The sequence below is a fragment of the Suricata suricatta genome, chromosome 5 (genome assembly GCF_006229205.1).
Source record: "Suricata suricatta isolate VVHF042 chromosome 5, meerkat_22Aug2017_6uvM2_HiC, whole genome shotgun sequence".
Lineage (NCBI taxonomy): Eukaryota > Metazoa > Chordata > Mammalia > Carnivora > Herpestidae > Suricata > Suricata suricatta.
The window spans coordinates 104,870,865-104,888,166 of NC_043704.1; positions in this window are offsets into that span (position 1 = coordinate 104,870,865).

A 17,302-nucleotide genomic window follows, 5' to 3' on the forward strand; every position below is an offset into this window, starting at 1 on the left:
ATTCTGTTAACAGAGTTTCTGTGAAATGATGGCTTCCTATCCCACATCCCACATCCCACATCACATGTTGTGTACTGTTATTGGAGTTCCTGTTTATTCTAAGGTCCAACAACTGTCACTTTGTCAGACATAAAAAAAAAAAACAAAACCCTACCATGTTGATGTGTTAACAACCTCTACTGGTGATGACAATGCCCTCAGTTACCAAACTGCATTACTGCTTTTGGAAATCCATTGATTGGCACAGGTAGAAAGTTTAAAAATGGTGACATTTTTGTGGAATATAAAGTTAGTGGAAGTTTTCCCTAAAGTACTAAAAAGTTTAGAAATTTCAACAACGATATAATAAAAGCAAATAAATGTGAAAGACAATCTTGCTACTTAAGCTGTGATACATTATCTCACTTTCAGTGGTTATTAAGGGAATCACGTTAACATGGCACATTACTTTTATTTTTACGAGTAGAATATTTTACTGTTAACATTTTCCTAAAGCATTATTTTACATTAATAAGCATGATAAAAAAAGATTTACTAATTCTCCAGTTATGACTTCATGACAGTCACTGACTAGTTTTAATTTTCTAGTAAATCGATAAGGAAACGTGATTCCTTTAATAAAGTTAGTTTTGTAGTAAATTTAAAAATGCTAAGCTGCATGTTGTGCATTAAATGAGAACTCTGTGTATATCTTTGTACATTACTAGATAGTGATTATACCTTGTTGATGAGATTAATACATTTTAGATGTATTTAGCTTTGGTTTCTTGATTTACATTTCAAATCAATACCTTGCTTAGTCTGGGCTCATCCCCATTAACAAACAACTTGGGGATCATTAAAGGCAGAAAGAGAAGAAAAGACTACTCATTTGTAGCAATGAAGATGTATATATAACATTTTCTAAGCACAAATACAGAAAGTACAGAAAGTGAGACAAGGGATGCATGAAAAATATGTCCAGCACAAAGCCAAAATTCCAGTGAGAGGCGCCAAGGCTGTGTTACCCGTTGCTGAAAGAGCAGCAGAAAAATCTATGCTTTTTCCTTTGAGGCAGTGCTGGCCATTTCCCGTCTACTAATGGAAGCGACATTGAGAAAGACATGGTCTCAGAGGGAAGGCCCTGAGCTCTGTAATGTGTGAATGGTTCTCTCTCAGGTCAGGCTCTCATGCCCACTTGACTACCTTGCTCTCCAATGAGTGATGATTATTACTTTATCCTTTGAAATAGACACGACTGAGTGTATATATAGAGGGCTCACATGCTACAAAAAATGCTTGCAGGTTTGTGTAAATTCTTACCTTAGTTCACGATTTTAAAGAAGATTCAATAAGTTGTTTTTGTTCCTGATTTATGATTTATGTAGAGTTCATAAACTATACATTGCAGAGTTGAGATGGATTTTAGAGGGTTATTTTGTCCAAATCCTTTATCAAATGTGGAATCCCAGTTTTAATCCCATAAAAGATGCTTATTGTCTTATTTTACCACAGAGAGTTGAATTTATGGATGACGTGGTTTTGTTTTGCTATAGCAATAGCAGTGTCAGTGATAGAATTTGGCTAGGAAAAGGGAATCATCTACTAGGGGTCAAATCATCTCAAAGTGATCCTCAATGTTAGAGTTCAGTTCTAGCTTGTACGTGTATAGTTTTATAGTTCATGCATATTAATCTGTTTATGAGGAAAATATGATTTATCATATAAATTCTGGGAGTAAAAATTGAGTCGTTCAAATGTAAGCTAAATGAAGTCCCTTGTAAAATGTGAAATTGAAAAAAAGGTTATTGTGTTTATAGACAGAATGACAAGAGAAAGAAAGAATAATGATCTATTAGGAGAGAGGCTAATGCCATCTTATTTAAAGGGTTTATCACAAATGTTACCTGTGATGTCAGAGGTACCTTCTGACAACTTCTCATTTCTTTTGGGTAAGCTGAGGGACCATTTGGAGGGTTGTCATAAAAGATACTGCACTAAATAAAGCAGGACAAAAGCAGTGCAGTGTCTGTATAAAAAGGCAAAAACATGGGATTTACTTTCCATCTGAGGATGATTTCAGATGTCCCTTATGGAAGTACACAATTATATGCACATTTAAAAATTAGATTTCGGTTTTTATAGAAGTATTACTTCACTGACTATTACAACAAAAGGAAAGCTTTAAAATTTTTTTATTCTAGTAAGATTTTGGAAGTCAAACTATTACTAGTCTATGTTTTCATGGTGGTAGAGATAAATAAATAGGCTACAAAGCCTAAAGCACCAAGCAAGCTGTACCCTGATTACATGCACTGAATATTGCTCTTGGCCAAAAAAAAAAAAAAGGTAAAAATTTTAAGTTTGCCTTTTTCATATTTGTTAGTGTTAATTCATTTTCTTTTTCTTTCCTTCTTTCTTTTTCCTTCTTCCTTCCTTCCTTTCTTTCTTTCCTTCTTTCTTTCTTTGATCCTTCCTTCCTTCTTTTCATTTTTGAGCATGTGAAACATTAATGTGGTTCCAAAGGATGGCACTATACAGAAAGGTGTTCTTGGAGTAGGAACACTTCCTCCCCACCCGTTTCTCCATTTGTTTCCCCATTCTCTCCTCCCTCTTGTGCTTAACCAATCACACAGTCTTTGGCTTATCCTCCCTGTGTTTCTTTTTGAACTAAAGAGGAAACACATGCATGTTTTCTTATCTCCTCTTAATTTTTATAAAATGGCATCATATTACATGTACTCTTTAACAATATGTCCTAGAAATCCCACCACATCAGTTTATAGAATTTCCTCATTATTCTCAGTATTCCAGGGTGTGGATGTATTATGGTTTATTCCATCATGCTCCTATGGATGAATGGTTAGGTTGCTTTTGAGTCAAAGTTATTTAGGTTTTTCTTAGGAGTTTGAATTTTGCAGTGGATTTAAACATAACAGAAGAATAGATCCTGCCCTTCAAACAAATGTCACAAGCAATTTCATTTTTGTTCTAGTCTTACTTTGCTAAAAGTTCCATCATAGAGGATTTGTTATATAACCTAATTTTTTATGAGATGCTCTGACTTCTCTGTTGAAATCTGGCTATTAATTTGCTACTAACTGCAGACTGAAGAAGGAGACAGAGAAGGAGAGGGAGAAGAAGAAGGTCTTGCTGATTGTCGTGAGAATCTATACAGCCTAAATTTATTCAATATTGTTTATAAAACAACACCCAATTGGTTACCTGGAGTTTTAATGGACTGTTTTCATTTAAGGTACTTTTCACATCTGGGAAATGTAACTTTCCTTTAGTATGAAAAAATGCTAGGCTTTCTTATGGGATTATTTCTTGCATGTTTTTTGAGAACCTTTAGGGATGAGCTAGAATGGAGTAGATATTTCACTGTAACTCACTTTATGAAATAACTTACTGGCATAGTTAAGTGTATCTACCAATTGTAAATCTACTGAGTAGTGGAAACTGATATGGCCCTACTCATTAATTGGGTCTTCAGATAAAATGGTGGTGCTATAATAATTAAAAATTTCATGAAAATATCTAAAATAGAAAAATATGCATTAATATTTGAAGATAATTAAGTCATGTCACAGAGGGAAATAAATATATAATATAGGCTATGAAAAAGAAATTGTGAATTTGAGAGTTGTAATGCATTAGAAAGTATGTTCAACAAGAAGAGCACTGTCAAGATGTATGTAAATGGCAAAGAAGAAATCCGTATGAAGTATAGAAAAAAACAGGTATTCTTCAATGTTGACCTAGAAGACCAACTGTGTGTGGGCTGTGAAAGTCTGTTTTCTACAAACACTCTCCAGAGAGAGGAAACAATTCATGAGGATTACAGCACCTATGATCTATTATGAAAAGTTTTGCTGTAATATGCAATCTAATTTTACCAGTTAACTTCCCTGAAGTCTAGTAAAAAGGGGGTCCTTGATTGCATTTTAAGTATCTAGTCCTTGGAAAGGTATAAACATTGCTATATTTTGGTGAGCTGGTGAAGCAGAGTTCTTGACTTGGAAGCTGAGGGCCAATTCCTGATGACGCCCTAATTACAGTTACCTCCCTGCCCAAAGCCAAGCGAGTTTGCATAGTTTTCTTACCAATACATAATACACTGAAGTTTGAATTTGAAGCTTCCAATGAGTTTAAGTCACCAACTTATTTTCTTCAGACTTCAGTTTTTTTTGGTATCTCCAAACAAGGTGCTTTTCATTTATTTTTATTATTTTAAGTTTTATTACAAAAATTTTCAACCACATATTGTTTGATGAAATGAATCTGAATGGCTCATTCTATTCAGTTTCAATAATTATCCAATTATTTTGGATATTATCCAATATTTTGCCAATCTTTTTTCAGCTATTTCCCAAACCCCATGCCCCACAACTTTATGTTTGGTTGTGGTGTTTTAAAACCTATTCCAGACATTATATTATCCAATGTGTAAATACTTTTGTGTCACTAATAGATAAGAATCCCTCCTTAAACTTAACAATAGTACCATTGCTAATTCTAACAAAATAACTATCATCTAATAACAAATCCATATTTAAATTTTACCAGTTGTCTCAAAAAGCTCCTGTTATTTTTGCTTTGTTTGAATCCAAAAAACAACTCACACATTGCATTTGGTCGATAAGTCTTTTAAGTCTCTATTCTATACTCCAGACACCTCACCTTAAATGTCATTTATTTGCTGAAGAAACCAGGTTTTCCAGTTGTTTGAAAAAATGCTTTATAGGTGATGCTGTGTGTTTTCTTTTGCATCATATCAGGAGGCCCGACTTTAGATAATGAAGTTGATTAGTGGGTTCCAGTATTGTCAGCTTAATGTAGCCATTATAAAATTTCTCATCAATGATACACTCAAATAATGAGTGATGAACACATCCTAGTTCTACTGATTGTAAAATGTTTCATTTAAAAATTCTATCATTTTTTGTTTTTACTATTTAGCATTCTTTTATAGTAAAGAGCATAAATAATACATTCTTATAAACTGTTTGGTTACCTTAAACAGAGTATGTTGAGGAAAGATAGAATATATATCTAATGATTTCTCTTTACCAACCTTCAGAATAATAAGTTGGTGCCTTTGCATTTTCCAAAAGGGATCAATGAGGTTTCTTTCTTTATTCAGTATAATTATGAAATCATGAATTTTATATATTTATGTGTTCTAATCTACTGTAGTTCTTGTTCTTTTAGGTTCTTAAATTTTCCCATCCTTGGTCAATGATATTTCCTTCAAATTGGCTCCTGTGTCCTTTTTACATGACTCCAAGATTTCTGTGATAACTTTCTTGCTTTCTGGATCAAAATGTTCCAGGATCATTTGTATATTTTCTCTCCCAGACCTGGAATCAGCCATCTTTCCAAGGACCCCTGGTTCCTTTTAGATGACAATGGTATTTAGAGATGACAAGCTGAGGACTAGGGGTGCTTGTCACTTCTAGGTTGTCATTGCTTCTGGGCCCTCTCAGTACACAACAATATGTATTCTTTTTAGAAAGAAAAATTTGAAGATGACTGTGTTTCTGCTGACTTATTTTGATTTTATGTTGCTTTTTATTTTATTTTATTTTTTATTTCTTTATTTGATTTCTATTTAGTATACTTTCTTATCTTAAAACTTTTTTTTGGCTATTCTTTGTTCTTACGATATATTCCTCTAGGGAGATATAGTAAAAACACTGATTTTATTTTCAGATTACTTGAAGTAATTATTCTTCATGAGCTTATGATACCAGCTTGATTAAAAGTTAGCTTCAATTCCAGCAATTCCACTTCTGGATGTATACCTATAAAACTGAAAACAGAGACTTCAATAGATATTTGTATACTTATATTCATAAATAATTGTTCCTAACAACCAAAAGGGAGAAACAACCCTAAAGTCCACTGATGGATGAATAGAGAAAAACAAAATCTGGCATACATATATAATGGTATATTACTTAATCTTGAAAGGAAGGACATTCTGACATAGGCTACAACATGGATGAACCTTGAGGACATTTGCTAAGAGAAATAAGTTACCTACAAAAGGAAAATCGTATATGATTCCATTTGTGTGAGGTACCTAGAATAGTCAAATTCACGGAGGCAGAAAGTAGAATAGTGGTTACCAGTGGCTGGGGGACATGGAATGGGGAGTTATTGTATAGTGAGTAGGAGTTTCACTTTGGATAATGACAAAAAGTTCTAGAGATAATGATTATAGTTGCAAAACAGTATGGCTCTATTAATGCCACTGAACTGTCCACTTAAAAATGATTATGTTTATGTCATATATTTTATCACAATAAAAATTAGCTTTGTTATTTTTCAGTTTGTTTCTCGTTTTAGAGATTTTGTTTCCCCTTTGTGATTATCTTTTAAAAATTTTATTTATTTTTTAATTTACATCCAAGTTAGCATATAGTGTAACAATGATTTCAGGAGTAGATTCCTTAGTGCCCCTCGCCCATTTAGCCCACCCCTCTCCCCACAACCCCTTCAGCAACCCTCTGTTGGTTCTCTATATTTAAGAGTCTCTTAAATCCCTCCCTGTTTTTGTATTCTTTTTGCTTCCCTTCCTTTATGTTCATCTGTTTTTTACTTGATTCTTTTTATTGTAAAACAATTGCATATTCCAAGATAAAAGTTATCAAGCAAATTTCTTTCATACACACATCTCTTGCTTTCATGCCTATCTCCACCCTGTTCCCTTGGTTCCTACAGAAATAACCATTATATTAATTATATTAGTTTTTGATTTATTTTACTGTTGTTTCTTTTTGAAAATATATAGAAATAGCTATCTATATAGATATTTACAACTTTTTAATTATAAAAATAGCAATACTCTGCAAACACTGCTCTGTACTTTGTGCTTTTCACTTAACTGTGTATCTTTGAGATCCAACCATGGCAATTTATATAGATTTTAATCAGTATTTTTTTTTTATTGTTTTGTAGTACCCCATTGTACAGAGACAGAAAGTGAGGGAAAAGGAAGGGAAGCTATGTATTGAGTGCTAACTGTAGGGTAGCTATTGTTCTGTGTGTATTCTCATGCTTATTTTGTGTAATCTTTACAGTATCCCTTTGGTGTAGTATTATTCCTATTTCAGAGATAAAGAAATGAACTTGCAGAGATTAGGAAAATTGCTGAAGTTCCCATAGTAAGAAAATGGAGTGGGGACTTGAACTTGGGTCTGAATTAACTCCATAATCTATACTCTACCCCTAGTACAACTAGAACGAGGCAACTCCATGATTAGAATGGAAGCAAGTTGAAGTCTAGCAACTCAGTTGGCATCTGGAGACCCGCCCAGGGAAGGAATACAGCAACCAGGAAATCACTGCAGTAGGAAGCTACACTCCAGGATCTTGGAAGGTTTTGTCAACAAAGAAGTTTGTCAACAGGTAGTGGAGACTATTGTTCTGTGCTTAGACTTGTGGCATTGTTTATGGTGCTGGGAAGGAGACTGGCAAGAACAAGAGGGTCCAGACTGGGGCTCAGTCTAGGTACTTCTGTTAGAACCAAGATCATCTCAGATTGTAGTGAGCCATGAAGGCAGGAAGCTGAATCCTACCCACTGGACTGGATCGGAGCTTCTCCTGTCACTTCTATGTTAGGTCAGTGCCAGTCAGTGCCAGTCAGTGCCAGTCTGGGAGACTGGTGGACAGAGGGGAAATGGATAGGTTGACACCTGGCACCCCCTCCTTAGTAAAGCTCTGGCTGACTCTGAGAGGTACCCAGCACCAGTTTTCTTCAGGTCTTCAATTCTGGAGCCTGAATCTATTCTCCTGAGTTTAAAGTAGAACTGTATTGTTCTCCAGGGCTACTGTGATTATACTAGGGTTCTTCAGAGAAACAGAACTAATAGGATATGTACATAGATATGTAGGTAGAGAGATGATAGATCGATAGATAGGTATGTATTATAAGGAGTATAAGGAGTTGGCTCACACAACTATGGAGGCTGTCAAGTCCAGAATTTGCAGGATGTGCTGCCAGGCTGGAGACCCAGGAGATCTGATATTTCAGTTTGAATGTGAAAGCAGTCTACTATAGAACCAGGAAGAGATGATTTTGCAGATGAAGTCCAAAGGCAGTCTACTGGAGAATTCTTTCTTGCTTGAGTTGGCTGGTCTCTTTTGTTTTATTCAGCCTTGGTCTGAACGCTGCCCACCTACAGTATGGAGGGCAGTTTGCTTTACTCAAAGTCCATCGATTTAAATGTTAATTTTACCCAAAACATGCTCAGCAGAAACACCCAGAATAGTGTTTGACCAAATATCTGGGCACTATGTGGTCTAGCCTTCTTGACACATAAAATTATCCAACACACGGGCACCTGGGAGGCTCAGCCAGTTAAGCATCCAATTCTGGTATCAGCTTAGGTTGTGATCGCTTGTTGTGAGATCCAGTTCTGTGTCAGGCTCCGTGCTGAATGTAGAGCCTGCTTAGGATTCTCTCTCTCCTTCCCTTTCTCTGCCCCTCCCCTACTCATGCTCTCTCTCAAAATAAAGAAATAAACATTAAAAAAATTTTAACACGGTGAACTTGGTAGTTAAGTGCATTCCATCAGGCAGAATAAAATGAAAAAAAGGCTTTAAAATCAATGAGAAGATGTTGATCCCCAAATCATAAACCCAGAATGTTAGTACTGAAGAGACATTGCAGATGATTTATTTTAGCTGTTTATTTCGCAAATGAGAAAACCAAGGCAAATGAGAAAATGATTAGATGAATTACCCAAGATCCCATTCACTATAATTAAATAAAGGACAGAAATATTAATTGAGTCTTTTCTATATGTCAGGTGCTGTACTAGGCACTGGCATTACAGTGGTGACCAAGACAGACGTTGTCCTGCCTTTCCAAAGCTTCTTTGAGGAAGGGACCCTTAGGCTGAGAGATCAGGATAAGTAGGAGTTAATCAGGAGTGTGGGTCAGGGACAAGCTGAGGGAATCATTTTTCATGCATAAGGATCTAAGCGTGGGCAGGCGCTGAGGTGGGAAGGAGTCGAATAACTTTGAAGAGCTGAGAGAAGTTCAGAATAAATTGAAAGAGGCAGTTAAAAGACTTGAAGATGCTGTTTACATTGCACCTTCCCCTAAAGATGAAAATTTTTCTCCCACAGCTATTTCCTTTTCAAAGTGCTTCGCAGTCTTTGAGCAGTCTCACAGCCCAAGGAGAGCAGGTGTCATTATCGCTATCTAGTGACTAGAAGAATTAAGGCATTGAACATGCCAACGCCTTGCCCAAGGCCACTGAAAAATTAGGATTAGAGAAACTAGAATTAAAAATCACAAGGGAAGGCTTGGCTTCTCTGAGACAATCGTGGGAAAGGAACTTATTTCTTTTGGAAATTTAAATAGTCATCTTAGAGGCTGCATTGAAATCAGAGTGCAAAAATAGACCTTCTCCCTGTCCCTCGGCACAACAATAATTTAACAGTAATTATGATAATGATCGCTAAATGATTTGTGTGCTGATCAAACTAGGAGTTCCCAGGGCTGGGTTCCCAGGTCACCCTCCTCAGCTCCTCCTCTGTGATTTGCCCAGGGCCAGACCGTGCCTGCACTTCTGTAGCCCTCCAGCCAGGAGCTCTGACTGCCCTGGGCCAACCAGCCCCATGTGACATCGGTGTGAACAGACCGGAAGTGACTGGATGGAACTACCTCGTTTGGAAGTGTCTGAAAATGGTGTCCTTGGTGATTTATTTATTGTTGGATGGAAGCTTCCAATAAAGAGCTGTCCCTTTCCCTGCCTATCTCTCTGATTTACATTTACCTGTGGTTTCTCTGAATGTATTGAAAACATTTAACTTTTATCACATTCTTTAATTTTTAATAGTCTTACGATTATCACCTAATTAAGCTTTAATAGAGTCTATTGAAAAAAGAGAAACCAATGCTTACTGGGAAGCTGTTCTGCTTTCATTATGTCTGACAAGTCAGAGAAATAAAGAAGCGGGAAAATGTTTATGTCTTTTGGAAGATGTATGACATGTAATGGGCTTGGACTTTGCTCGTCCTGGGAAAAGGGATAGTTTTTTAAAACCACAAGATGTTCAGATGTCATTCAAAGGCGCCCGTTGCAGCTAATGTACGTCAGTGATTACTCTGAGTCACTTTTCGGTTTTCACCCATTCATTTTCAGATGGGGTGGGAACTTCTGCCCACCCCGGTGGATATAAATGGAAAGAGGGTGGGCTTTGGTGTGGGAGAGACCCAGATTCAATTCCTGGTATGAAAGTATCCTGGTCATAGGATTGTTTACATGTCACTTAACCTCTGATCTCAGCTTCTTTATAAGTTAAGTGGGGATAATATTTTCCTCCTTAGAGTTTTCTTGTGGATTAAATGTAGTGCGTAAGCCCCTGACACTACCCTAGCTCTCCTGCCAATTCTTCTAACACTCACCCTGGAAGTTTGCCACTCAAGTCTCAAGCCTGAAAGTAGCTAAAATTTATAAAAACGTGGTGATTTGTTCACTCATTATAATTATATTTAAACATTACATTTTATTTTTTTAGAACTTAGGAAAGTATACAAGAGTTATTAAAGCAAGGCATCTATATAATCTTTTCAGTGTTTTGAAATGATTTCATTTTTCATACGAAAGGCAATTTGGAGAGCAGAAAACTTGTCACAATTTAAAAAAATTGAAATGGATCATAACTTATTTAATATTTCTTTTTAGGCTAAGAGTCAAGTGCAAGTGAGTTCTCTTGTATTTTGATCCACACCAGATTCAGAACTTGATTCATATCTCTCTGTTGACTTCTGTGATCTGTACTTGATATTCACATCCATAAACCCTCCTCTTGCTCTTTTTCCAAGTGAAACTAATTCAGAATCTTAAAGGTTGTCCTTGTTGAAACTGCATAGAAATTATTTTCAATGTGAAGTGAATAGTTCAGATAGCTTCCTGACATGTGTAAGAAAGGACTGAAATGCAATGGTAATGATGAGAGAATGATTCCTTATATGTTTCAGAACTTTGTGTTACTCAAGATGTACTCATATATTATTTAATTGCTCCTTCCGACGACTCTGTGAGGTTCTTCCACAGTACAAAAAGCATTTAAAGGGTGAAAGCCACCAAGCTTGTTTTCTGAGGCTTGTATAATTGTGATGCCAAAACGAAGCAAGATAATACAAGAAAAAATCATCGTCCCTTTTACCTATGAACATAGATGGAAAGATCCTCAATAATGACTTAGTTTTATTTTTTACTTCCTTATTGAAGCATAACTTATAGAGAAGTACGCAATCTTAGGTGCACAGCTCGATGAATTTTTATATACATGCATGCCATTGTTAACCCCAGATCAGGATATGAGACAATTTTAGAACCCAGCAGGTTCCCTCGTACTATCTCCCAGTTAATATAAATGAAACCAGGAGCATCTGGGTGGCTCAGTTGGTTAAGTGTCCGACTTTGGCTCAGGTCATGATCTCGTGGCTCGTGGGTTTGAGCCCTGCATTGGGCTCTGTGCTGACAGTTCAGAGCCTAAAGCCTGCTTTGGATTCTGTGTCTCCCTCTCTGTCTCTCGCCTTCCCCCACTGGCATTCTGTCTCTCTCTCTCTCAGAAATAAATAATCATTATTAAAAAAATCAAATGGAGCCATATGATTTTTTTGGTATGTTTCTGGCTTTTTTTTTTTTTTTTGCTTAACATCGCCTATGAGATTCATTCATGTTGTTGTATACGCAATAGTGTTTTTTTCTTTGCTGTGTATTATTCCATTGTATAGTGATATCACTATTCATTCTACTTTGATGTATATTTGGGTTATTTTAAGTTTTGGGCATTTATGTACAAAGCATCTATGAATATTTTTGTAAATATATTTTATAAGTACTCATTTCTTTGGAGTGTGAACCCAGAAATGGAACTGCTTAGGCATAATGTATACAATTTCCTAAAGTAGTTCAACTAATTTACACTCCCAGTATTGCATGAGACTATACAGTTGCTCTGCATCTGCCCCTCACAATATCTTGGAAGTTTCAGTCCTTTTTTTTTTTTTTAAATGTTTTATTTATTTTTGAGACAGAGAGAGACAGAGCATGAGAGGGGCAGGGCAGAGAGAGAGGGAGACATAGAATCTGAAGCAGACTCCAGGCTCTGAGCTGTCAGCACAGAGCCTAACATGAGGCTCGAACCCACGAACGTGAGATCACAATCTGAGCCGAAGTCAGAGGCTTAACCGACTGAGCCACCCAGGTGCCCTGGAAATTTCAGTCCTTTTAGCTTTAGTAACCATGGTGGAGTAATGGTGTCTCATTGTGACTTTAATCTGTATTCCCCTGATTAATGATAGTTAATAAAGCTGAACTTATCTAATATGCTCATTAGCTGTTTGGATATTCTCTTTTATGAAGTGCTTGTTCAAATCTTTCATATTTGAAAAATTGAGTTGTCTTTTTCTTCTTGATTTGTAGGAGTATTTTTAAAAAACATATTGGGGGCACTTATCCTTTGTCAGATATATAGATTGGGAATATATTTTCCCAGTCTATGATTTGCCTTTTTACTCTCTTAATGGTGTCTTTTGATGAACAGAAGTTCTTAATTATAATGAAGTCCAATTTAACATTTTTTTCTTTTATGATTAGTACTTGTGGGTATTGATGAAGAAATCTTTTCCTACTCCAAAGTAATGAAGACATTCTCTAATGTTATCTGTTAGAAGTTTTATTGTTTTATATCTCACATTTAGGCTCTGTGATCCATCTTAATTTTTTTTTTTGCATGTGTGAGGTAGAGGGTAGGGTTTACTTTTCCCAAGCGGATATCCAATAGTCCCAGCACCATTTGCTCAAAGGACTATTCTTTTCCCACTGAAATTCAATTGTGCCTTTTTTCTTTAAGAGAGAGGGCACAAATGAGGGAGCAGCAGTGAGAGAGAGAATCCCACAGTGGGGGGTGGGGCAGAAAGAGAGAGAGAGAGAGAGAGAAGCGGGGCCCACTCAAAGTGGGCTCATGATTTTACATGAATTAGAACTCATGTTACCCAATGTGGGGCTTGAGCTCAGCCGATGTGGGATACAAACTCACAACCATGAGATCATAACTTGAGCCGAAGTCAGATGCTTAATGACTGAGCCACCCAGGTGCCCTGCCTCTTTTTGTGAGAGGTAACTGTATATGTGTAGGTTTGTTTCTGGGCCCCGTTCTGTTTTGGCCAGTATGTTCATCCTTGCACACAGTTTTTCACTTTCTTAATTTTTGAAACTTTATAGTAAGTCATGATACACAATAATATAAGCCCTCTAGCTTCTTAAAGATTGCCTAATTATTTTAGGTCCTTTGTATTTTCTCATAACATTTAGAGGAGTTTGTCAATTTCTTAACAAAAGCCTGCCTGGTATCTTGATTGACATTGCATTTCATCTATATAACAATTTAGGGAGAATTGACATCTCACGATTTTCTTTTTTTTCTATTTAAATTTTTTTTTAAGACTTATTCATTTTTTTAGACACAGAGAGAGACAGAGTGCAAGCAGGGTTGGGGCAGAGAGAGAGGGCGACACAGAATCTGAAGCAGGCTTCAGTCTCTGAGCTGTCACCACAGAGCTGGATGCGGGGATTGAACTCAAGAGCTGTGAGATCATGACCTGAGCTGAAGTCAGACACTTAACTGACTGAGCCACCCAAGCACCCCATTCTTCTTTTTCTTTGGTTTATTTTTATTGTTTTTTAGTAATCTCTGCATCCAACGTGGGGCTCAAACTCACAACCCTGAGATCAAGAGTCAAATGCTCTTCTGACGGAGCCAGCCAGGTACCCCTCATGATTTTCTATAAGTAGAAAAAGGTTTTGATAAAGTCTAATCTCTATTTATGATAACATTTTATTAAATAAAGAAGAGAAATGTATGTGGAAGCATAAGCGTCTATGCCCATTAACCTTAAAAAATGTATGGAGGAGATTTTTCCAGCCAGATGTTAAAACATACTATGAAGTCATAATAATATATAAAGCATGGCATTGATACAAGACTAGATAAATAAGCTAGTGGAACAGAAGAGACAGCTCAAAGACCAAGTCTAATAGAAAAATGGGCAAAGGATATGAGTAGAAAATTTATGAGAAAGGAAACCCAAAAGGCTTACAAGTATTACAGCTGATACTCAAATTCATTGGAAATCAGGGAAATGAAAAGAAAGAAACAGTGAAAGATCTGATAGCTTTTAGCCAGATTAAGTACATGCATAGCCTGTGGTCCAGTAATTCGGTTCCTGCATATCTAGTACAAAGAAATTCTCACAGAACAGTAAGGGAATACTGCATTATTATTTTTGTGGCAGGGAGCTGGCAGTAGCCTGGTGTTCTGCAAAGCAGAGAAACTAAATGGGGTTGAATGCATACCATAAATTATTATATAGCATTTAAAAACAACAGTTTAAATGTGCACATAGCCAAATGGATACAGCTCAAAAAGACAGTGTTTAGTAATGGAAGTTAGGTTCAGAATGAAAGAAAACAATATTGGTAACAATATCAGTTAAAGCATTAAACATTCTGCACACAGAACAGGAATCTATTTTACAAGAACATATACAGAAGAAGATGCACTTTAGATGCATTGAAGTGGTTGCTTATGAGGGAGGGGAATGGGAGTGGGATGTGGGGCTTAAAGGGAAAAAATTAAACAAGCCGGGACCTTCCATGCACCTTGATGTGGTGTGCACTGAACCAAAGCATTGGATTAACTCAACCAAGTGGACAAGCATCGTTATGTACCTGATAGTGAGGAAGGCTCTGTGGACACAAAAGTGAATCAGACAATATTGGCTTTTGGAGAAAAACCAAACAAATACGTTCAATATAATGTAGCAAGTGCCCTGGATATTAGGGGAGGCTCGCTGAGGGATGCCTCATCCATCGGAAATGCTTCTTCTACAAGGTGAGCCCTGAATAAATCTTGAAGGACAAGTGGGAGGGAGTCAGGCTAAGATAAAAGGAAAGAGTATCTTAAGAAAGAATTATTATTCCCTCTCTTTTTAATTTTGAAAGATCTTAAGAAAAAAATCTCTAAAAGTAAGAAAAGATAACCAAACCAATAAAGTGCTCAGAAAGTACCAAGAATAATATGATGAATATGCTCATATCCCTGACCTAAAATTGATAATTGTAGCATATTTGCTTCATCATTAAAATAGTTTTATTATTAAAAAAATATCAAACACACACAAAGGTAGATGAACTCCCTTATACTCATTCCTTAGATCTTGCCATATTTGCTTCATCTGTTCCCTTTGCTTTATTGGTTTTGCATAAAGGAGACAATACCACAGAAAGCAGAATTTCTTCTGATTCCAATTCCAGTATCTATCCTGATTCCTCATTTCCTGCTTACTACGGATCCCTTCCATCTATTTCAAAATGGCTTTAAATACACTTACGCTTCTTTATGAGGAATCTATGGCAATTCTGTTTACTAGAAATAGAATGCATTTCACATGTAGAATTTAAAATTTTCTAGTAGCCACATTTAACAAGCAAAATACACATATACACTATAAATACTCTGTTACACGGCAACAGATGGAGTGATACGTTAATACCTTCAAATGTTAAGGTTGGGTTTAATGGAAAAAACATTTTGCATTGTTTTAGTTTTAAAATTTAAATTAAACTAGGGGCGCCTGAATGGCTCAGTCGGTTAAGTGGCCGATTTTGGCTAACGTCATGATCTCGCAATTCGGGAGTTCGAGCCCCACTCTGATAGCTCAGAGCCTGGAGTCTATTTCGGATTCTGTGTGTGTGCCTCTGTCTCTGCCCCTCCCCTGCTCATGCTCTGTTTCTCAAAAATAAATAACATTAAAAAAAAAAATAAAAATTCGGGGCCACCTGGGTGGCCCAGTCGGTTGTGTCCGACTTCGGCTCAGGTCATGATCTCGCGGTTTGTGGGTTCGAGCCCCACATCGGGTTCTGTGCTGACAGCTCAGAGCCTGAAGACTGCTTCGGGTTATGTGTCTTCCTCTCCCTCTCTCTGCCCCTCCCTTCTTATGCTCTGTCTCTCTCTCTCTCAAAAATAAATAAACATTAAAAAATTAAAATAAAATGAAATTTAAATTAACTAAATATAAATAAAATAAAACAATTTAGTTTCTTAGTCACACCAGCCACATTCCTAATGCCCAGAAGCCACACGCCCATATTGGGTAGCACAACAACTCTATAGGTATTGCTTTGCATATCTTCTAAATTTACATAAATGAAATACAATGTTTATCTTTCCGAAATTTGCTTTTTGCATTTAACATCATGTTTTTTTTTTAATTTTTAATGTTTTATTTATTTTTGGTACAGAAAGAGACAGAGCATGAGAGAGGAAGGGTCAGAGAGAAAAGACACAGACCGGAAGCATGCTCCAGGCTCTGAGCTAGCTGTCAGCACAGAGCCTGACATGGGGCTCGAACCCATGAACATGAGACCTGACCTGAGCCAAAGTCGGAGTCCCAACCGACTGAGCCACCCAGGCGCCCCATTAACATCATGTTTTGAGTTATATTCATGTAGATATTATGTAGAACTCATCCACTCTCCTTAACAGTTGTATACTGTTCCATCACAGATGGTCTCAAATATTACGTTTACTATACTATACAATCCAAATACTGTATTTTATTTATCCAATCCCATGTTATGCATTAGATAGTTACAGTTTTTGCTTTTTATAAATAATGCTGCAATAAACTTCTTGTACATATCTTTTTGGCTACAATACATTGAATTCCTGGACCATAAACTATATGAATTGTCAATTTTACCACCCATTTTATACTAGCATCGGAATTCCAATTCCTTCACATTCTTAGGCAACATATATTGTCACACTTAAAAGCAATTGAGATGATTGTCTTAGTTTTAGTCTTTCTGGCTGGATAATTTAATAAACTAGCTCAGAAGGACAATAGGTCTCAATAATTTTGGTAAAAAAAAAATATAGCAACCAAATTTGAAAATATGTGACTATATCAATCAAATTTGAAAAATATGCTATTTAAATGTTTTCATAATGAAAATATTTAATAAGATTTCATAATATTTAATATTTAATTAATATTTACAATTAATTATACCTTTTAATAATAAAAATAAATGTTTATTTTTGAGAGAGAGAGAAAGACAGTGCAGAGTACAAGCAGGGGAGGGGCAGAGAGAGAGGGGGACACAGAATCTGAAGCAGGCTCCAGGCTCTGAGCTGTCAGCCCAGAGCTGGACGTGGGGCTCTAACTCATGAGCCACAAGATCATGACCTGAGCAGAAGTTGGACGCTTAGCCGACTGGGCCACCCA